At 33.0% G+C, this 23,792-nt stretch overlaps 1 long non-coding RNA gene across 3 annotated transcripts; it reads left to right on the top strand.

Annotated features, from left to right (window-relative positions):
• On the top strand, nt 1–23,733 carry LOC120301448. Of its 3 annotated transcripts, XR_005554902.1 has the most exons (5): nt 901–959; nt 1,471–1,565; nt 3,093–3,552; nt 8,865–8,946; nt 11,154–23,733. It is a non-coding gene; the product is annotated as an uncharacterized LOC120301448 (long non-coding RNA). The 3 variants fall into 3 exon arrangements; XR_005554901.1 differs by lacking the exons at nt 901–959; nt 1,471–1,565 and adding an exon at nt 1–82 and having other exon boundaries at nt 12,084–23,733; XR_005554900.1 differs by lacking the exons at nt 901–959; nt 1,471–1,565 and adding an exon at nt 1–82.
• Nucleotides 23,734–23,792: the final 59 nt, after the last annotated feature.

Raw genomic sequence — 23,792 nt, 5'->3', positions numbered from 1 at the left:
ATTCTGGAAGACTGAGATGGCCAGAATCAGACAGCTAGGAAGGCAGCAACAGCAGGGCCATTGCAGGGACCAGAGCCCACAGGTACTCTGGCTTTAGTTTATTTTGTTTCATTGATGTACTATTTTGTTTCATTGATGTACTATACAAAAAGAAAGAAAAACTACAACATACAAGGCAATATATATGTTTAACAAACCAGGAAGGAAAATGAAGAAATTTAATAATATGAGCATCAGGCTAGAAAAGTTAGTTCATCCTTGCACCTTTGTGTGATAAGATTGGGGGAAGAATTTTTTGTGGTGCTTGCAGGATGCACATTTATGAGCTAGCCAAAGGAAGAGGGAGATCCATTTGTTTGGGCAGTTGCTCACTCTGAGAGGGAAAGTTCTTGGTGACTTGTTCATATGCCATCTTGCACATTGAAGTGCTGGATGTCTCAGTGCAATGAAGGTGCTTTTCTGATTGGTAAAATAAATTAACTTGTGTGTTCAGAAGTGGCATATCAGGATGTTTTTGAAGGCAGAGACATTCAGAGAAAAATCTAAATAACTGTTCTTGGAAGAATTTGAGACCAACTTGGGGAAAAAATGTTTAAGAGCTTTTATTGTGATTATCTTTTATATCTTCTAACAGTGAAGGTGTAGCTAATCTCATGCTGCTGGAAATAGTGGGGAGGGCTCACTTTCTCTCCCTTGGTAGTTTTTAGAAATGCTTGAGCTGGGGCAAGAAATTAATGGATGACATTACTCCTGCTCCAGGATATTTTCATAAGAATCAGTATAAAATATATAAATGGGAATTATCAACACAAATGTGTATACTCAGTACAAAGTATTGTACTGTGTTACTTACGGGATGCTTCATTTATTTCTCCATTATTCTGCTGAATTCAGGGATCTCTTCATAACATTCTTCAGAAAACAAAGAACATAAGAATTAATTCTGGCACAGATCAATGGTATCCTTTATAGGTTGAGAAAGTTGGAATTGGGTATGTCTAGTTTAATGAAGAGAAGGACGAGGGGTGATATGATAGCAGTATTCCAATATCTCAGGGGCTGCCACAAAGTAGAGGGAGTCAAGCTATTCTCCAAAGCGCCTGAAGGCAGGACAAGAAACTAATCAAGGAGAGAAGCAACCTAGACCTAAGGAGAAACTTCCTGACAACTAGAACAAATAACCAGTGGAACAACCTGCCTCCAGAAGCGGTGAATGCTCCAACACTGGAAGTTTTTAAGAAGAGACTGGACAGCCATTTGTCTGAAATGGTATAGGATTTCTTGCCTGAGCAGGGGGTTGGACTAGATGACCTCCAAGATCCTTTCCAACTTTTTATATTATTGTTATTATTATTATTATTGTTGTTGTTGTTGTTGTTGTTGTTGCTGTTGTTGTTGTTGTTGTTCCTCCCTCTGGTATATCTCTATGAATGTTCAAACCTGTTCTATTTTTCCAAGCAAAGTCTTCAGCTCTTTATTCTATCTGTCTTCTTCTCTGAGCTACATGAATATTCATAAAAGAAGGAATGTAAATTGTTCAGATCTGGGCAGAATTAATGTTTAAAGTTAAGTATCAAAAGCTAAATATTTTAAAAATAAACACTAGGGTTTTCACTGTTTTAGAGACAATGTTCTTCCTGGATGGATGGAGTTGTAGTTGAACAACTGTGGAGAAATGATATACTGTTTTTGACGATCAAATATGAATCTTTTTTTTCCTTCAAAAGGCCAATCTTTTTGGTAATTATTTTTTTTTCAATATCTGCAAGGTTATTTGATGATGTCTGTTAGATTTGGGAACAATTTGCTGGATATGAGTGTGAATGGAAAGAATATCCTTCACTGTAATATGTTTAAGATTTTTTTTAGCATTGAGCTAAATGCTGAAGCTACGGAGAAGAAGGGAACCTGTGGATAACTATGCCCAAAGTTCAAATGATTGGCTCCCTGATGAATTAGGGTCAACACAGATCATTGTGTACCCTTATTAAATGTATAGTTCCCATAACAGCATTCCTGAGTCTGTTTTTATTTTATTACAGAGCTGACGAAACATTAATTATAATATATTTAAAAAGTTAAACATAAGAATAAAATGATCATATATATATATATATATATATATATATATATATATATATATATATGTAGGTCTTTGGTTGTTCGGGTTTTCTCCCGCGTAAAATTGGAAGTGTCTTGGCGACGTTTTGACGAAGTCCCATTCGTCATCTTCAGGCTGGTGTTTTCAGCTTCGTGCTTCGAAGCACGAAGCTGAAAACACCAGCCTGAAGATGACGAATGGGACTTCGTCAAAACGTCGCCAAGACACTTCCAATTTTATGCGGGAGAAAACCCGAACAACCAAAGACCTACATACAAACACCCGCGAAAACCTCAGAAAACATATATATATATATATATATATATATACAAATTTCTTTTTCTGACAAAGAATTAAAGAATTAAATTGGGAAATTTATTAATTCTTTGTCAGTAAAGAAATTTGGATTTGTAATGTTTCGCAGTTGCGACTTGAGCCTGCTTAATGCCCCTAGTTGGGGGCTGCAAGGCAAAAGAGATTGTAAAAAGTAAAACTGCAGTATAGCAGTTAAAAAAATGTCAAGGTTTAATCAATTACACATCTGTCTGACAAAACGTCCTGCATATATATATATATATATATATAACAAAATAAAAAAATATTTTTTTAAAAAAGAAAGCAAGCATATAAGAGTTTCATTTGGTGGAGAACATAACATGTGAGAGAAAGGCTGAATTTTGGATTGGGACCATTGTGTAGTCACCCCTGTCTTCTTTGTCCTTTTTATTATTTTCTTCTCCTTGGTTTTTGTCTATACTCTGTTCTGCTTTTCCTTAGAACTCTTTGCAGAGATCCTTCTCACCTGCCATTTCTGTATTTTAATGTTTTATTTCCTTTTCTCTCTTTCTGCCTCTGCCATATTCAGCCAGCTGAGCTACACTGATTTATTTTTTGTCCTCATTTTTAGTTAGAATACTGTTTCAAGGAGGAACTCACCAAATATCTTTCAGAACAAAATGACACTTTTTATTCCTTTCCCCTTTGATAATAGAGCGAGCACCGCCTGTCCAAATTGCAATGCATGTGAAAGGTGGTCAGCAGAGGCATCATCACATCAATCTACTGTCGCAAAAAGCCCAGGCTTAAGGAATGTGCAACAATACTTCCAGAGGAAACATCAAGAGTCAAGATCTGGATTTCAGGCTTCAGGGAATGCTTTATTTGACCAACTGATCTGCTGCAGAGGATCATACTATATTTATCAGACTTCTCATGAGCCTGTGTGCACTGAGAACATAACCCAACATGCCTAATATTCTCCAGTGGCTGAACATTGCTAAGGAAGGCAGGCAGTAGTGGACAATTTGCCTTCAGGGAACCTGGAAGACAATTATGAACCATCTTTCTATGTGTCCATCATTATTTTGCTAGGATCTAAGAAAAGGGAACTGCTCCCAAAAGTGATATGAAAAAAAAGCAATGTTCTCTGAAGATACGGATTCCAGAGAAAGGTACACCTATTCATCTTTAATAAACTGAAAGATTACAAATTGAAAAACTAAAAGCAATGCATAGATAGATAGATAGATAGATAGATAGATAGATAGATAGATAGGTATATATAGATATATAGACTCATATATTGATATATAAATTAAACATGGGGGTTGATGCCCACTCTGTGAAGTATTCATATGGGAGAAAGTTACATTTAGGGCAACAACGAATGAATGCTAGAATTTTAAGTTACTGCAGGTATAGCCAGTGGGATATACTGGGAATCCTCCACTCTCTTTCTGCTGTTTGGCTCATTCTTAACTGCTTCCTGTCTAGTTGGTTGTTTTTCATGAAGAAGTACATGACAGGATTGAATCCAATTGAAGCTGAGCACAGCTTCAGCAAAAGAAATGGAAAACTGAAGACCGTGGCAGAATGAAGAACCAGATAGACCAGCCCTTTGTAATTCCTCTTTGGACAAATAGAGGACTTGAGCTTGCCCACAAGTGGTCCAGGCAATTGTTTCTCACAGGGAGCCCTCAAGACAGCAGTTTCTAGAAGGTTTAATTCCTCTGGGAGACAAGGGAATAGCTATCTTGCTGAAATAATAGTTGGCACCCAGAAGACACTGGGCTTGCATATTTCCTTTTCTAATCACCTTTGGAAATTGCTTAACTGCTTTTCAGCTGTTAGAAATATTTGGATCAACAAGTTTTACTGCACTAGGTGAGTTTCCTTCAATCCTTAGCGAAAGAAATTTTAAGTACAAGTTTAAGGACTTTTTTTTCTGGAATAAACAGAAAAGGGATGATTAGATTTTTGACTTAAGAAAGTTCAAATGGACTAAGAGTCCATAGAATTTGAAATTAGATTTTGGAATTAATTATAACAATTCTTCCAGTGGGAAAATGAATTTCTATTTAATTCTTTAAAAAAATAGGATGGAATTTTGAAGGTTGAACACCAGAGGGAACCAGAAGGAGCTAAATATTACCATTAAATGAGAACATTTGACTTACCAATACATAAAGAAACAAAATATTTTAACATTTGACATTTTGAAAGATATTTTGAATAATGAATGCAGAAGTTAATTTTAAGAGTGTCTGCCTCTATAAATAGACTGGGTTTAAAAATTGTTATAGAAGAGGGACACATTTTACTGGGCAAGAATGAGACTGATATGAAAGTAAATTTGAAAATGACAAGCTACAAGAATGTCATGGAAAAAGATGATATATTGGACATACAAAAGAAGCCAGCTGATGTCTTAATAATTAAAAGGGATATATAAATAACAAACCAAGAGAATGACTGTGATAATCTTCCTATATTGGATTTACAAAAGAGGCTTGTTAAAGCTTTGAAGATTTTTGTGAGAAGGGAGAAATAAAAAAAATGAAAAGAAAATAAGTTTTAGGACATTGTTTGAAGGGATGAAAGATGAAGATTGTTAAAAGTAAAAGAATCTAAAGTTGATTTATTTGATTAAGGTTAAAATATTTATGTTGTTATCACTGTAAAAAAATCCTTAATGGACTTTTGCTGATCAGGAGGTTTTTATGGATGTGTTTAAGAATCAGACATGGGATATGGGAAGATGAAGATTTGTTATAATTTAAGAGAAAATAAGTTACTAAAATTGTTTCTATTTGTGATGGAGGAAGCCATTTTTATATAGTTAATTTCTTTTCCTGTAAAGAAAAAAATTCTTTTTCTGTATGCGCTTCTTTTTCATTTCTATTTTTTTTTCTGCATTTTTAATTATTTTTCTTTTTTTAGTTTATATTAGTTTTTATCTTTTAATTGTATTTTTTAAATAAAAATATTATTTAAAAAGAAAGAAAAGCGAATAATGACACTACAATTGCAGTGATACTAACAAAATTCAGCAACAAATGGGAATCAGAGCCAAGTCAATCCTTTAAGGGTTGTTATATTTTGAGAGAAGATGATAAGTTACTAAAATTGTTTATACATGTTGTGAAGAAGAGGGAAATCATTTCTTTACACATTTCTTTTCTTTTTTCTTTATTATATTCCCATTTATACTTTCTTTTCTATTTTTTTCTGCACCTTCTATGTTTCCTTTTTAATTTTTTTAGTTTGCATTGATTGTTTTTATTATAGTTGTAACTTTTTAATAAAATTGCTATTAAAAAAAGTTGAGCCCTTGGAAAAGACAGAGTAAATGGAGGTCATTTAAAACTCATAGTGTGTGTACAATGTGATCTTACCTACAGTGCAAAGGAAGGTCATGGCAATAGCATACCAAAAATCCCATCACCACTGCCATCACCCTCTCTCTCTCTCCTTGCTATTGTGGCTACTGCTTTGCAACTTGATGGATGGAATAATGATTTAGCTATGGATAAGAGTCAGTGAGGCTTAAGTGTCAGAATGCCCATGAGACAGGGATTATCTTATTGATGGTAACCCACACAATATGAAACAAACAGAACAGTACATGGACCAATGTTTTCGAGATGCCTCCAGTGGGCATGATCTCAATTGAGCATGGGGTTTCATTTTAATTGTTACAATGCACTTGCTATTCCAACCTTTTCTGCAAAGTCTTCAAGATGTGATAGTCAAACGGGTTCTATTACAGGAACTCTCAGAATGTTTATCTAGCTTTTAAATCAACGTATATTATGATCTTATCTCAGACCTCTTCTGCTTTTAATTTCTTGGACTCCCATGCTCTCACTCACTTTGTGTGAGAATTCTGGAAATTGTCATCTGGCACATCTGAAAAACCCTATATTGGGAAAGCTGTACTATCTCAATATTTAAGTAGAATACATGTGTGACTCATTGAGATGCTCTCTTTCATAAGTCCTATTTAAAAAAGTGAATTCTCATATTCAACCTCTCCTTTCTTATTTCTACTTCCTTCAGACGTTTTCATGGTACTTTCTGCAATAGCCAGCAGAGGGGGAAACAACAAAGGAGAAATCACAGCCTTGGGCTAAGTACTAGCACAAATTTACATGTATTAATATTTATTCCTTTGAGATATCTTTGCATAGAGTGGGTGAGGGGTGCAATCCTGATGATTCGCTTGATTGTTCCTCCAGCTTTTAATATCATCAGCCACAGTATCTTTCTGGACCAACTTTCTGTGTTGGGACACTGACTCACAGCAATTCTGTTTCAACTGGACTGGCCCTTGTGAGAATACCAGGTTGGGAGATTATTGCTTTGCATCTGCATGAAACCATTGAGAGAAAACATCTGAGGATGTGGGTTGAGCTTTTATTAATATACAAATGACACTTAGCTTTACTTTCCTTTTCTCCTAAACTGAGGCAAAGACTGAACACCTAGAGTGGATAAGAAGGGCCTAAGAAAGGATGTAAATTTATTCCTCATCCTAATATAGGAAATGTTGCTCTCCTTCCTGCTGGAAGTTGATAGAACAATCTACAGTGCAGTACCATGAGATTACAACTGCAACAATTTTGGCCAAATTGGAAAGGCTGCCCCTGAACATGATCCTGTATGTGATCCCTGGGAGCCTATCTTGACTATGCCACCAAGTTTTGGGGATATGAGTGTTTGAAAAATTAAGATTCTATTTCCTATTATTTTGAGGCAGTGAATTCACAAAAATGGTTGAATAAGCTCCAGAACAGGCTAAAAAAAATCATAGTAAAGATTTTTTGTTGTTTTGTTTTAAATCAAGTTCCATTTAGCAGCCAAAGAAAACATGAAAAAGCCCAACTTCATCCATGAGTCCTTGGCACTTTGCACAACTGGTGCATGCGTTGGGCTTCCAAACACCTGCATCAAAAGTTGTTTACTTCTGCTGTACAAAAAAAAAAAACATAGAACATGTGGGTTTAGGCAACAGATCAAGGAATTTCTACTAGGCTATAGACGGGAGAAATGATCCACCTTTGTTTCTTAGAAATATAATTAGCAGCCTAGTTGCTTGATAGTGAGATGGATGGCATATAAATTTAATTAATTTGATAAATAAATCAAATTAGATATTACTTAGGTTGAGTGGAAAAACCTTAGACATTAAATGTATGTATATATCAGTGATGGCGAACCTTTTAGAGACCAAGTGCCCAAACTGCAACGCAAAACCCACTTATGTATCGTAGGATGCCAGGTGGGTGTGGCCCATTGGGTGGGCATGGCTGCAGTGGTAACGGCAGACTGGGTGAGACTAAAAAGTTCAATCAATCAATTCCAACTTTGTGAGAGATTTTTTTTCCCTTGAGAAGTTGAAATTGATTGATTGATTGAACCTTTTTTTTTTTTGCACACAGCGGCAGAGGCCTAAAGTGAAAAGGTTTTATAAAACCCAGCTGAAGGCCTAGGACTGGGGCAATGGCACGCGTGCCCACAGAGAGGATTCTGCGTGCCACCTGTGGCACTTGCCATAGGTTCACCACCACGGGTATATATTTTACATCATATTTAATTTATCCCAGAAAAATTATGCATTGACTTGCAGCTGTGAAGCAAAGAGATCAAAAGTGTTGCCTCAGGAAATCACAGGCCTGGGTTCATATCTCATACAACTACTTCTAATCTCGTATGAAGTTTCCCTCTGTAGAAAAGAACATTTAGTGATAGAATAGGCGTTTTCCATATATAAGTTCCTTTGTTAATTTCAAAGCATTTTCTGTGCTGGATCTCTGTTGTTTTATAGACACACTTTGTGCTTTGTTTTTTTAAATGAAAAATCTGCTGGGGGGAGGGTTCACATATTTGAGAATGCAGCCCAATATTAACTGTACTTAGAATAAAATAAGTACAACTTATAATTTAGAAGGATTTGAAAAATCATTGTTTTAATGTTTGCGATTATAACAAAACTTAAAAGTATCTGCCATAAATATCTATGAGATTCTCAATCATCCAGGTCATGGTTGTCCCAAAGGTGCTTTTCAAAAAGCAACTGGACTTTCTTATTTTTTTCCTTGAAAATGTTTTGCTTCATTTTAGAACTGAAAAAGCTTCTTGGATGAGAAGCAAAACAGTTTCAAGGAAAAAATTAAGAAAGTTCAGTTGCCTTTTGAAAAGCATTTTTGGGACTACGTGCCATAAGCTACCTAGAGAACTACAGTTGCAGATATGAGAAATGGAAACAAAGTAGCAACGTGTGCTAATTATGGAAGAATTGTTATAATGCTTTGTATAGGTAACTCATTTCTGAGGAATATTCATTGCATTCAGTTTCTAGGTTTGAATTATGCTGTCTCTGTGCATTATTTCTGATTGTACAGCTGTATATGTGCATAATGAAAAAAAAACCCTAAAAATAACAACAGCAGCAAACACATCGATTTCTTGCCTTCAAATATAGTATCTCTCCATTCTTCCTGAGGACAAAGGAAAAGATAGACAAAATACTGAAAAGCATCTACAACTTTAAACTATTCTCATTGGTAAGTAATTAATATCATGACACTGGAACATGCATCACACATAGCATAAGGAAATGGCAATAATTAAAATAAATAATGAAGAAATTGGGGAAAATGAAACAACTAGGGAAAATAGCATCAGAAGAACTGGTTGGGGAATATACCATGTGCTATACAAGTGAGCTAGATGTTATTGATTGGAAAGAATACTGGTATAGATTGGTCCCTTGGCTTTTCTTATTAAAAGAATATCTGACAGCTGGGCTGGGAGAAGATAATGCTAGTTAAACTAAAATGCACTGAACGGGAGGAACTTTCCACAGACATAACTCTCAGGTTTGCACAATTAAACTTCTTCATACTTTTACTCATGACTCTGCTATCTGCTGTCCTTTTTTTAAAAAAAAAAAATGCTGTGTTTCATGGAGGGGGAGAATAGAAGACAAGAGAAACATAGCACTAACGGCTGTTGGTCTCAGGTGAGAAGATAATCGTACAAGAAGAAAATAATAGACAATAAGACTCCAAAACAACAGAAGAAAAGGAATAGCATGTACAACATTATTTAACTTGTTTGTTATAAGTCAGTCTGGTCCATATGAGCATAGTAGTTCTTTGGGCATGTTCCTAAGGAAATTAGGTATATCCAGTAGCATGTTTCCAATGCAAACACAAAAAGCAGAATTTCACATATAGCCATGACCATGAAAGGTTCATGTGGCCCAGACAGGAGTGGGGCAAGGTGACTAGAACTCAACATTATCAATTTTAGATGAATTTCCTAATGATTTTTCAATTTTTCAGGATACACTCAAAAGCCACAACTACTAAACTAGTTGTAGAGGACAGAGTTTGAGCCAATATCAGCACCCTTGATGCTGTAAGATTGACAAAGATGTAGCTGAGGTGGGAACTAAGTTTTTTTATACCTGAAGGTACGAAAGACAGTGAGAATATTGATGTTCTTAGAAATTGCCAGTATCAGAACCTAAGTCTGTTCCTGTTATTTCCAATTCACCTGGGTGGACTAAGCTTCTTTAGGGGCAAGGAAATGGTTGACATTGCTAATCTTAAAGAGCATCAGAATGAAGAAAAATTAATGGAGATAAACTTGATTTTGTGGATAGTCAGGATTACAATGGAGGGACATGGGCAATGGAAGTAGAGGACTGAAAGAACAATGAGATGTATATGTAAGACTGAATAGATGGGATAGACTCAAGAAAAAGACCAGAAAAACATTGCACGGAGAGGAATTGCTAGCAGTTATACGTGAGTCAACTGAATGATATAGCATTCAAGATAAAAAAAAAAACAGGACACAGAATGTGGGTGTTGGCATAAGATCATAAGTATTCAGACAACTTAAGGCATCAAACTGAGTAATGAAACATAGACTGATTATATACAGTTTTTTTTTAAATACTTTAAGGATTCTCAGGAGACAATTTGGTGTCATGGTTAAGACATCAGGCTAGAAATTGGGAGACTGAGAAATTCACAGTTCTAGTTCTGCCTTAGGCACAAAGCACTTCCTGTCAGTTCTAGGATGGAGGCACTGGCAAACATCTTTCGAAATTTTGTCAAGAAATTTACAGGAAGTAGTCCAGGCAGTTTCCAGGAGTGAAAAACTGACTTGAGGGCATACAAAAGTGGGATGGGATCCTAGAAGAGGTAGTCTAGTATAGCTACAAACGCGTAGTCCCTCATTGTAAAGATGCTAAGAAAAAGACTCAGGCATTTCTTGAGCAGAGATTTGAAGCTGCTGCAGAACTGTTTGTCATAGCTTGAGACAGCTTGAGAGTCTCTGTGTGTTTATTGGTTTTTATATACTTTTTACATACATAGGCTTTTACATTAAATGCTGACATTTTACATTCATAAGTTTAACCTTTAGATGCTGACATAAAGTTTCTTCATTGGAAGATTCCTTCGTATAAGCAACTATTTTCTAGTAACATATTACCTGTTCAGAGACCAGGTAAAAACAAATACAGGGAGATGAAAAGCAAAAGGAACTAACAAAGACAGGAAAAGAGGGAACTTAAGCATATTATTTATTTAGATAGGTGAGATATTGTCAAAAGGGGATGACCTTCTGGCTGCTTTATTGGGACAAAGGGTATCAAAAGGTTATGAGGTTTGGGGGGGGGGAAACATGGCAGTTTGCTGCATGTGCTTTTTCCCCCCAGACCTCATGTACTAATTGGTGCTTTTTTCTTCTTCAGTTGTCAGCAGCTAATGGCCAGACACAGGAATGTAGCCGGTCTTTCCCTTGCCAGTTTGGAGAGCTTTCATTGTATTGAATGGAAAGACTGCCATCTCTCTGTGATCAACAAGGCACCCCTCCTCTTCATCGCCTCTTCGGGGCAATTTTAGGCCCTTTTTAGGCCCCCAGCAGGGCAAAATCGAGCACGGAAGGCAGAGCCCTGCCTTTCTGCATCCTCTTTCACTGCAATGCAAACTGGAAATCCTCAAAAATTATAAACTTTTCTTACAGACCACTGTCAAACCTGGAAAAAATACAGCACAAGAACATAACATTTTCACCTCAAAGCCTGTATAAACATTGTGGAGTTCATGATTGTTGCCACTACAAATTTTCCTACATTAGCTCCTTCATCTCTTTGGGCCAGTGGGTTGTCCTCTGCTTTACAACTTTACTATTTAAGATCTCGAGTTGCATAGTAACTTTTTTCAACGGTATCCCCAATGTTATGGAATTAGCTCTGCAGGAAAGCCCCTAAACTATTTTATTGTCTACTTTTATTGTCTAATTCTTCTAACATTTTAGAATTAAATTAAATTACTGTTGTTTTCTTCTTTTCTCTTATAAAATGTTGTGTTTATTCTATACTATTACCATAGAATTAATTAAACAAATGTCATATTTATTGTTTTATTACAATTGATTTTTCTCCTGCATGTGCCACAAGCATGTGATAGCATTTAGAATCTTTCAAATTAACAAGTGTGAAACAATAGTTGGCTTATTGTTAATATGTGAATAAGTTGTAGCAAAAACCTGTTTATACTGAGGCTGTTAATATAGTATATTTCTTGCTTCTATTTGCTTTTTTAAAATTTTTATATCTTAGTATGTTTAGTATGTTTTCAAAAGATTAAGTTTGATTTCATAGCACTATTTCACTTTGCAGGGTGAAGAGCATCTTAAATCTTTAGAGATTTACAGAATCCAATTAATTATTTAATGCTCTAAGGGATTTTCCAGAAGCAACTGCCAGCGATCCTGTGGATGTCTTTGTCGATCTATGGAATAGGAAAACAGAACAGGCTACAAATACAATTGCCTGTAAGTACATTTTCTGGCATGAGAACAGATCGGCCCAAGGCACTCACAAAAAAATAAAACATTATAATATTCTTCCCTTTCTATTCATCTCTGGGTAGGCTTCTAGGAACAGCCTGGAATGAGAATGGTTAATACTCCCAAAAAATCTCTTTGAGTTCCAATTAATATAATTTCAAATGAGGAATCTATGTATGGTTAGAGTAGGAAGGTCATGTTTATCTTTCTTAACTGCTTTCTATGAAAAAGAGAGGAGGTTTGTCTCTTTTGTGAAGGACCAGAAGTCTGCATCCATTGATGGTTTGGAAATAGCTGCTAGACTTCTTACCAATCTGATAAACAATTTCACAGTGTCCAGCATCTAATTATCAAATAATTAATACAAGAAAGGCTTATTTTTAGTAGTCACAATGTATGAATTCATCCATTCAGATGTACTTAATTATTACCTGCTATGGCTGTGGTTATAACAAATAAAATAAAATTTGCAGTATACTAATATAAATCTCAAAATTGTTAATACATGTATTGTTTTTAAAAATATCTAATTCATAATTTAATGCCAGTCTTCCCAGGCAAGCCAAATATGACCAGATGAATGCATTCTACTCTGTTGTAAAGTTCCATTAACAGAATCTTCTAAGTCTGAAAGTACAAATTTCCCACATCACTTTTAACAGCCTGACCAATTACGTCAGTTCCTTCCTAAATTTCTTCCTTTGACACTTCCACCATTGTGGGCTCCTCCTTCTCTTTTCGGATCATTCCTTAGGCAACATCACTTTCCCTCATCCCTCCAGGTCATTCCCACGTATCATTTCAGGTAGTAATATGGCCGAAGTTGGAACTGGAATTTCTATTGTTCAGTCAATGCAATCATAAGGTGAGTCATCCCATAACTGGACCTGATTTTACAATACTTTTTACATGGTCATTAAATGGTTAAATGAATCACATATCACTAAGTGAATCAACAGACTTTGCTTGTTAGAAGCCAGATGGGAAGGTCACAAATTGTGATCCCATGGCCACGAGACACTGCACTTGATGTAAATGTCAGGAATTGCCAAGTGCCAGAATTGCAGTCATGTGACTGTTCAAGTGCTGTAAATTGAAAATTTGAAGACAGGTTGGAACTGTCATAACTTTGAACCATCATTAAACAAACAGTTGTAAGTTGAGGACTATCTATACATCTAGTGTAGGAGTCTCTTTTAACAGATATCTATATTGACTGGTACACTTTAGTGCAGTTCTGAGCAATTTTTCTATTTACTGTATAATTATTACAAAAATATATAATTATGTGAATTATTATGCAGTATTATATATAATATAATTATAAAATATTACTATATTCTGGTTCTATACACCACCCAGAGTTCATTGGAATTGGGTAGCTATATCACTTTTGAATAAATAAATAAATAAATAATGCAATAATATAATATAATATAATATAATATAATATAATATAACAATATAATATAACATAACATAACATAATAGCTAACAATAAAAATATTTTTGTTCATAATTTTGCAAATTTGCTTTCTTCAATGCTGGAAGAGGTTGATTTGATATTTTTAGCTTTTTTGTACTGGAAGAGGGATAAACTCTTGGTTATCCATCCATCCATCCAATCATCTATTATTTTTAAATATTAATGTACTATGTTTTTTAACATTCTCTTTTCCTTCTGAAAGAACCTGAAATTGATATGGAAATATGGGGAATGGCTTTGGAAAAAATGCACTATAAAGTACTTATTTTCTAATATGCTTTTCTTTCACTATTGAAGTGTTTTTTAAGAATATTAATTTGGATTTACGGAAATAATTTCTCCTTCTAGATCTAGCATCTGCCCCATAAAGGTTTTTAGCCTGGGACAATTAAAAAAATAGGATGTAGGGAAATCTAAGATTTAAGATAAGTAAATAAGGGCTACCCCCTGCCGCCACTGTTTCACCATAAAATATGCAGTCCTTGATCAACACTATTTCTACAGGATCAAAACTTTAAAAATCCAGGATTGTTCTATGCACTAAATTTCACAGTTCCTCCCCTATATAGTTTGCAGTGCAGAGGTGCTCATTTTATAAACCGGGAATTTACATGCATTGATCTTAACAATGTTAAGTCTCACTTGTTATTGTCTTGTCCAATCACTTAGTTTCGAACAACCTTTCTACCTTGTACTAATATTTGCACTGTTATTTATTTATAAGATTTCTTTCCATTTCAAGTTGTACAAAATGTTGCTGTTAATGTAGTAATATTTCAAACAGTTAGGTTACATTAAGCAGTTTTTTTTTTAAATCTAAGGCTTCAGTGTTAAGACTAAAACTTATTTCTGAGTAGGTTTATATGATGTCAAATTCTGCAGTTTGCTCAAGATTTCATCCGACAGAACTGTGATGCCAATTAATGAATGATATTTAAAAACCTCTTATTTTAACCTATTTTAGCCACATATCCTACATTAATCGAGAAAAAGAGAGGAAATCATAGACCCCTTTCCATTATAAAGAGCTTACACTAGCAATCCAGTTTTTTTCTATTGAAGACACAGCACTCTTTGTCTCCTTGCTTGATTGGGATCTCAGAGAAATGACACTACCATACTGCAAATGGAAGAAAGAACATTTATATTTCAGACTAAAAAATAGCTATTGAAAGGGCTAGCCAAACCATTTATGGATCTGCTTAAATCCATTTCTATGCAGGTCTATTTACCAATATTAATTTTCAAAATGAATATTCAAGCTGGCTCAATAATTGACCCCGGTTCTGTCCCAGTTCACAACTTGGGGGTCCTCCTGGATTCATATCTCTTGCTCGAAGATCAAGTTGCTCTGTTTTCTTTTTTTGGTCTATTTTATTGTTTTATTATTTATCTTATTCTATTATTTTACTTTTGCTTTGTTTAAACTTTCTGTTTCTAGGCCCTATGTTGAGATGGGCAGCAAATATATTTAATAATAATATTAATTCAACTTTCCTAGATATATTCATCTATGCATATTTTTGTAAGTCAGCAGTTATAATGGACTAATAATGCCATTTATTGCAATGCTGGTTTATCAGAGAGAACAACTGCATTAAAAATATTTGTAATGAATCTCTGCCTCAAAAAAAAGAAAGCCAACCTTGGGAAATTATGTCTATAAAAGAATGCTGGAAACAGTGACAGAAAGAGGCTGTTTTATCTTTACTAGTTTGCTAGAGATTTTTGCTGCTATATACATCCCTTCTGCCATCCTTTTTAAACTTCTCAAGAGCCTCTCCTTTGCAGGTGGGTAACCTGTCGCTTTCATCTGACAGCCAGGGGCAGCAGGAAGTTCTCTAGACCCGTTAAATCAATACCTTAGAAATAGAAATGTGACCCTTTTAGACTACATTTACTTGTTTTTTCAGAAGAACTCTTTGGTTGTAGGAATAGTAATTACTAAAGGAAGCCTTCTTTGTGGTTGCACTACATCTGGGCTTTGATACCTGCTCCCTAAGGGAGCTGTCCAGTGTTCTGATCTCTTGCAACTATGTGATTCTGCTTTCAATGCTGCCAGTATCCCTGCAAGGTTTCAGTTATTACTGTAATATCAGCCTTCATTTTCACCTTGCACAACCTGGTAAACTCTACAACACTACCCAAGGCATCAGATATTAGGCATAATCAAAACAGCAAAGTAGACAGAAGATAGTAACAAAATGGCCAATGGAACCCAAACTATCCTTACTCTGTTCATTTCAATGTATCATGTGTAGGAGAATTTCTCAGTGGAATAGCCATCTTGTTTAAATAATCAGAGTGAATGTCTATTTGGATTTCCTACTGGAACTGCCTTTACACATTTTAATGGCTGCTTGGGTCATTAGAGCAATCACCCAATACAGTGCTTGAAAAGACAAATTATGTACTAAATGAGAGATATTTTGGATTGCTGCCAAGATTTCTGACCATTAGCAATGCTGGCTGGAGGGAAAAGTAATTACCATCTATAACATTTGAAAGGTAGTAATTTGCCTACTTATATACTAAACAGATAGGACGAAAGTAGTAATGCCTCCCCAAAGAAAAACAAAAACTGAAACATAACATTATTGGAAAAATGTAACATTCCCAAAACAATTTGTTTTTGTTGAAAGAGGATTCTTAGATCATTTGTAATATTGTAGTAACAACTGCACATTTATTGTATCAAATAGCAAGAATAAAAAAATGGGAGTTTTTAATTACAACACAATGAGGTGAAGTTCACTCAAGCAATTAGAAAAGCCAAGGTAGAACTAGTTTTTTTAAACCTAAAAATCTGATTTCTAACAAAAATAATAACCATTCTTCTTGTAATAATATTATTTATAAGATGAGCAAACACCAAATATAATATCATATACTCCTACTTGCAAATAGACTCCTTTTAAATCAATGGAATTCATTTTTTTAGTAAATATGTGGTGGATTGCATTAGTAGGCACCATCATCATTAGGACAAAACCCCCAGAGGACTGACCCAATCCACATAACTGGATTACTTGTTTGAAAAACTGTACTATAGAATTTGTATTTTTATATGCAGATATAAACTTGTCAAGTTTAGTTATTAATCAAATTGGCTAAAATGGAAAAATGACTTCAGTACAAATGTGAATCAGTATCTCTGCCATTAACATACATAATAATACTTCACATTCTGGCTCTTTTGTTTTGAATTTCTTTTGTGAAAAATTAATTGAAATGATTCAAAAATTAAGTTACTATTATTCACCTGAGAATAAAAAGTGGGGAAACGTCTTAGTAAATTGATTACATTTCTCTTTTATTTTAAAAGGAATGTTTAACTCTATCACAAAAAATATTTTTGTCAAAACTGGCATAGAAAATACATTTTCATATTATCACACTTATTAGTTAAAAGTTAGTCCATCTTGCTGTAATGTGTATAACAATCTATGCATTACATGCTGCCTTATTTGTAAAGCTACAAAATGCATGTCTCCTCCAGTTACTGATTTAACTTTTACAGACTCAAATGAAATCTGAAATCTTTTACTAATGCACAATTATAAAATGAATAAAATTAGAAAATAAAATGTGATTGAGTTTGTAATATATATAGGATATAGTATTTTCTTCACAGAATTTCCATTACCATTAGTGAATCTGGTGTGTATTATAGTATATTTTTGTTGGACTGCATTTTGATTGCTGGATTTTGTTCTCCTTTTGATTGGATTTGAAGAACAATTTTTTTATACTATATTGTCAATATAGATTCCTTGTTTCGGTTCATTTTTTCTGTTTTAGTTACTATTTCTATCCTACCTTTCAGGATAACTAATCTCTTAAAGTGATTTATAAGCAATGTGAGGAATTTAAAATAAAACACAATTAAAATTATTTAAAACAAACCAAGAAAAGATCCCTGTAAAGCTGTTGTAATTTATGCCTGTGAGGAAATGGGGTGAAAGAATCCAGCTGAACAGATTTTCCCCTGCCTTTCAATTTATTTCTTTATGGATCCTTCCCATAGAGAAGATGTAATATATTTCTCAAGAGGCAAAATATTAATTTTTTATATGTCTGTAGTTGTAGGAACTCTATAATTTTCAGTCTTTTTCTTTATTATATTTCCAGGTACACATAAGCTTCTTAAAATAATCTGCATACTCAGACTTTGTAATTAGGTCAATTTAGAAAAACAAAAATATTTTATTTTCTCCCTTCACTGAATTATAGTATATGAATTATGAAAACTAATGTATGCCCTATAATTGAGAAAATGTAATTGATCAAATTAAAAAGGTGGTACTAAAATTTTATATGGCATGCCATCTGAGTAACTAACTCCCTACTTGCCATTGCTATTTATATTGCTGGCATACTATATTGCCAGCATTATTTATAATCTCTCAGAAGATATTAACAAAGATACTGTTTAGAAGTTTTAATTTTGTTACATATAGTTTTACAGTACAACTGTACTTGATTCTCCCTGGCACTCGTATAAAAACAATGTTAGATTGGAATATGCAGTACTTAGAAAGTCAATGGAGAGCTGAAGGAAAAATATTGTTAAGAAATTAAGGTTGTACAATAACTTGATCAAAACTAAGAATTACATGAACATGTACAGTATGCTTATTTTTCTACCAAAATTCATCAAATATTTCAAACTTCGTAGTGAATCAGAAACATCTGACTTTCATTTTTCAGAAACACAACATTTATACTATCTAAATTATTATACATTTGGATTTTCCCATATATGTATGAATTTCATTCTCATGAAGTTAATACGATTATTTTGATAGGGCATAAAACAAATTGGAAGATTTGGATTCTATGATCTGTAAAAAATACTGTATAACAAATATATTTATTTATACATGTATAAAGATATGTAGCTGGGGTGAGGATATCCAAATGTTTAAGAAAAATTTTTTGACCATTTTAGTATTTTTAAGGAGACTTTGAGGAAAAAATAGTATAAACCCTTAACAAATTGATAGTTTATTATCATTAAAAACATAGTTCTTCGATTTCTAAATGAAAATTAACTAAGTTTAGTTCTTATAATTGAAAGTTTTCAGGCACATATAATAAACTACCTTTAAAAACTACAATGAGGATGATAGTCAATTATTTTTAAAAAAAATACTCCATTTTTTTCTGCTTTTTCACTAGCAAAAATTAAAGTATGCTGTTAGGATGCAGAAATTGTAGTGCTGATTGTAGCAGTGAATATATTTTTGCTTTTTGAAAAAATAGATCAAACAGTATTATTTTATAATTTAAATTTCAGTGTAAATGATATATTTCATTACAAAGTAGTAAAACAAACTTAACTTCAAAGTAATAAATGAAATTTAGGTATAAAGCTATTCTAAATAAAATATTACAGCATAATGAAAGCATAACACTGCAGAAATAATAGAAAAATAATAAACTGCTTCACAGTTTTCACCACTTACCATCTTACAATATCAGAAGTGAATAAAAGGATTCTTTCTCATAATCCTTTAAAATACAGCAGTAACATTTTTTCATGGTATTTCATATCCATGCATCAGTATGTGGGCATCTATCTAGAAGCACCTTTGCTTCAATTTTAGTGAAACACGGTAGAAAACAAAATTATGTAATCTGCTTTTATGAGCTTTGATGATGTACTAAACTATTCTAACCATGTTATATGAAAACTTTTATTTAACTAGAATGATGATTTAATGTAGTTAGATTTTAACCTAATTTATAACTATCAAGAATTAGGAAATATTTATTTCAAATGTTACATTTCCTAATCAGCTTTTTTTTTAAAGGCACCAATAACATTATGGTAGATGCTATTCTATGGTCCAAATCATATAATTATCACAATTTCAAAGTCCATATAATGATCATTTTCTAATGATTGTAAGTCTGCAGAACCACTACACACAGAACTACAATATATTCACTCAAAAACCGTAGTGGAACTTACTCCCAAATTTAAATAGTAATAGGATTGGAGTCTTAAAGTATTGCACTTCATGCTAAAAGCTGAATCTAAAAACCCCAATATTTATACAAACTCACTGTTGCATATTAGGAGGCTGTATGAATGAAGCCTTTAGAAAGGGAGTAACCCCACTGAGTCTTATAAAATTAATTTCTGATAGGAGTATATACATCACATTTCTTTCAGAATTAACTTTTTCAATACTGAAAATTGTTCATACATACAAATCTTTTTTTCTCTAGAAAGTCCTTTCCTCAAATTCTCAACAATTTTTCTGAATTATGGACATGTTTGAATTCTGAGGCTTTTTCTGAGAACTAAACATAAAATATATTTGCATCATACATATCACAATAATTTAATAAAATTGTCATATTTTTAAAAAGTATATACCATACTATGAAAAAGTTGTTTATTTCAGTCAAAGAATAAAATTAGGCAATTGTGTATTATATGTTTGCATCTACTAGAATTCATAATAAAAATATTAGAAGACCACAAACAAGAAAAAGAAAATAGAAAAAGCAATTAAAATTGTAGAATTAAGCCATATGTGAAACACTTACTTACATCTTTTGTGTACAAACTTTCCCTGGGTGAATATTAGCTGAATTGTTACTGTTTTCTTTTAATTTTCCCATTCTTTTTACAACTGTAATATTTTACATTTTTAATTTATTCTTTTTACACATATAGTATTTGATTTTTATAAACTGTTCTGAAATGCTTTTGTATAGAAATTATAGACATATCTGAGAAAAAGAAACAACTACTGAATAATTACACTGTTAATTGATCATCACTGTTTTAATACTATATTTGTCTTTAGCTTGAAATATTTTAGAATTCTTGTGGTTTTTAAAGTTTTCATTTCATATATCTTATAAACATTCTTAGATTTTCAATATGAATATATTCATATTGTATTTAATTGATAAATGTTTATAACTTTTTATAAATAAAATATTATTCTTGTTATTGTAGTAAAAATGCAATTATAGTTTCTTGGATTAATAAAACCTCTATATTCATACATTGTTAGCATTTATATTCTCTTCCAGTTTAGATTTCTATTCTGTCTTCTTCAGATTGGAAGCAGTTTCTAATGTTCCTGATATGGATTGTCCCGTATTTTTATATGGGAATCTGGGAATGATAAGCAAAATTGGGACATTTTGTAAGCAAAGCACTTATTACTCTTTAAATGTACTGACTTTCTATAATAAGCAATTTACCGAGCTGCATTCTGTTATCTAAACTGACAAATCTAGACATTACTTTTTAATGAAAAGAATATTTAAGGATTTTTTAAAAAAATGAATGTGTATTTAAATCCCTTTTATCTGCCTGTATCTTTTTAGAGTTATGATCTAAAAATACAGATAACTTTTGCTAATATAGGAAAGGAAATTAAAAGGTAAGACCATATGTGAATATAGACAATTTTTCCACAAATTTACAGAGTTCATCCCAACTTTTTCCTTTAGATTGATTATGACATCATGATCAAAATAGTTTAATAAATTAAGGTTTGGCAATGCATGCTGTTACTGTGGAATGTATTATCTCCTAGTTGTTGCTACCAAGACATAAAAACACTATGAAATTTGGCAATTTTCATAATTCAATGAAATTGTATTATTCCCCTGAAATCTTGCAAAATATTGGGTGAAAAAACTCAAATCCTAAGAGAACTGATTATTCAAAATTTAAAGTAGTTTTAAGGTTTCTTTTTTTTTTATCCTATATCACCTCTTGGAGCATTAGTGAAAGAAATATTGCATTACAGATATGAGAAAAACAAATTGTCCTTATCCCAATACTCCTAGCTTTTCTAAATACATCTATACACAAAAAAGATACTGATTTTATTATTATATGGGAAGACTAATTTAAGAGAGGTAGCTAGAGGTTGAAACAACATAAAGACTTGTGGCACATTAAAGATTAATATATATAATTACCACCAACGTAGAAGTATTCACAAAAGCATTTTTCAATCCTTTTTTTATTGTGGATGTACTTAAGAGAAAGAGCCTCTGAACTCAATGAAACCTCTATTAAAATTTGCATAATATCATACAATTTTTACTAGATTGTGAAATACTTTTGGATTAAAACAGCATGTTCATATAAAGCATTTATGCAAATTAAAATCAAACTTTGTATCAATGTATTAGAAACCACAGTGAGTCACATAGGTTTATGTAAAAATAGAGGTTTAGGGAATATAACTCCAGGTTTGGAAAGAAAAAAATATATTGGATTTGTAAATATACGATGCTGTATTAATGCATATGAGATAAGGTTGTACCTTCCTTTTTTTAGCAATACTCTTGTGATATGCCGTGTGATACATCCAATGTGTCTGTTAACCACATACTATTGCTGGAAAGGTCTCTCCTATTGAAATCTTGTCATATACCTATTAGTTACAAAAACCATGTAGAAAAACCTCACATGGTGTTGGACCAGCAAACAAAGAAAATTATTATTGGCAAATGAACAAAATGGGAAAAAATAAAACAATAATATAATATTTATTTTTGTGCAAACTAATGGTAAAAAGTTTATTGTAAACTCTAATAAATACAGGTAATCCTCAATTTATAACTATTTATTTAATGTCCATTCATAATTATGACAGTGTTGAAAAAAGTGACTTATGATTGATCCTTGCACTTACGGTCGTTGCAGTGTCTCCATCAAAATTCAGGCACTTGACAACTGGTGTATATTTACAACAGTTGCAGCATCTTATGGGATCACATGATCACTATTTGTCACCTTCCCAAAGGGCTTCTCACAAGCAAAGTCAATAAGGAAAGCTGGATTCAGTTAACAACCATGTCACTTGCTTAATGATTGTGTGATTCACTTAACAACTGTGGCAAAACAGTCATAAAATCAAGCACAACTCACTAACTGCGTTGCTTAGTGATGGAGGTTCCCCTCCCAATAGTGAAAGGGGTAGCATATAAATTAATTATCATCACTAATTTGGTTTAAGAGTTTTCCATATAATAAAAAGAATTCTCCTATATGATTGCAGATCTTTTCTCTATTTTGTATTGCTGCCTATAACATGATTTACTCAAAGATCCCAGTTTCCTTCTAATTGAATTTGCTTTTGTAGAATCATACATTGCTTAGCAAAAAGCTATATAAGCTGATAAAGTGCATTTTTATTCATTTTTGCGTTAGCATCACTAGGGGGCAGATACAACTGTAACTAATGCCATGGCATGTCAAGGATGTGGGAGTTATAACTTCCTGTTTTCTGCACCTTTTTCTTTTCTAGCAAATTATTTCCTGCCTACATTCTTATCAAAGTGAAGCTCAGATAACTTTCATAACCTATCTACTAGGCCAGATAATCCTGCTATATTGGAAGAATGTAGTAGTATTCAGCACAGTTTGCAGCTTCTACAACTTGAAGGAAGGTCAGAAACCATGCTTTTGGGCTTTATATGAGCAGTGTGATAATTAATCCATGTTTGTTATGAAAAGTTTTGATTAGATCTTAGCTATAGCACATGTGCCTGTTTAAAATAAATTCACCATAATTAGAAGTGTTTAACACTAACATGAATTCACTGGAAAATAAGCCTGAACGCAATAGGACAGCATAGAAAACAGCATATAGGAGGATTACATTTTAAACTCTGCAATCCTATGCCTGTTTATTTGGGATACTTAAAACTTGAACCAACTTCTGAGACTATGTAGATGTATAGGACTGTGTTCTACTAACAAACTCAGTGCCTGACTATACCAGTTATAAAGCTTGTGCCAGTAAAGCTGCTGGGCAGCAGAATAATTTAAGTCATACAACTTGTACTTGCATGGTTTAAGTTTGATATAGTGTTGTGTCAACCCAGGTTTTTTTTTTTTTAATAAACTATGCTTAAGAAAATCAAAATTAGTATTTTCTGTTCACTATTCGTTTTGTTATCACATAAATGGTTGAAACATTTTAGTTATAAAATCGAAACTTGCTACAAATGTATACATTCACTAGAAGAATAAATTTGTTAATCATTTTGAGTGACTTAAAT

This window comes from Crotalus tigris, unplaced genomic scaffold (genome assembly GCF_016545835.1).
Source record: "Crotalus tigris isolate CLP2741 ecotype Arizona unplaced genomic scaffold, ASM1654583v1 scf7180000024383.4638030, whole genome shotgun sequence".
In the NCBI taxonomy this organism is placed as follows: Eukaryota; Metazoa; Chordata; class Lepidosauria; order Squamata; family Viperidae; genus Crotalus; species Crotalus tigris.
The sequence above is the reverse complement of the archived record's forward strand: the minus strand, read 5'-3'. Positions and strand labels throughout refer to the sequence as shown.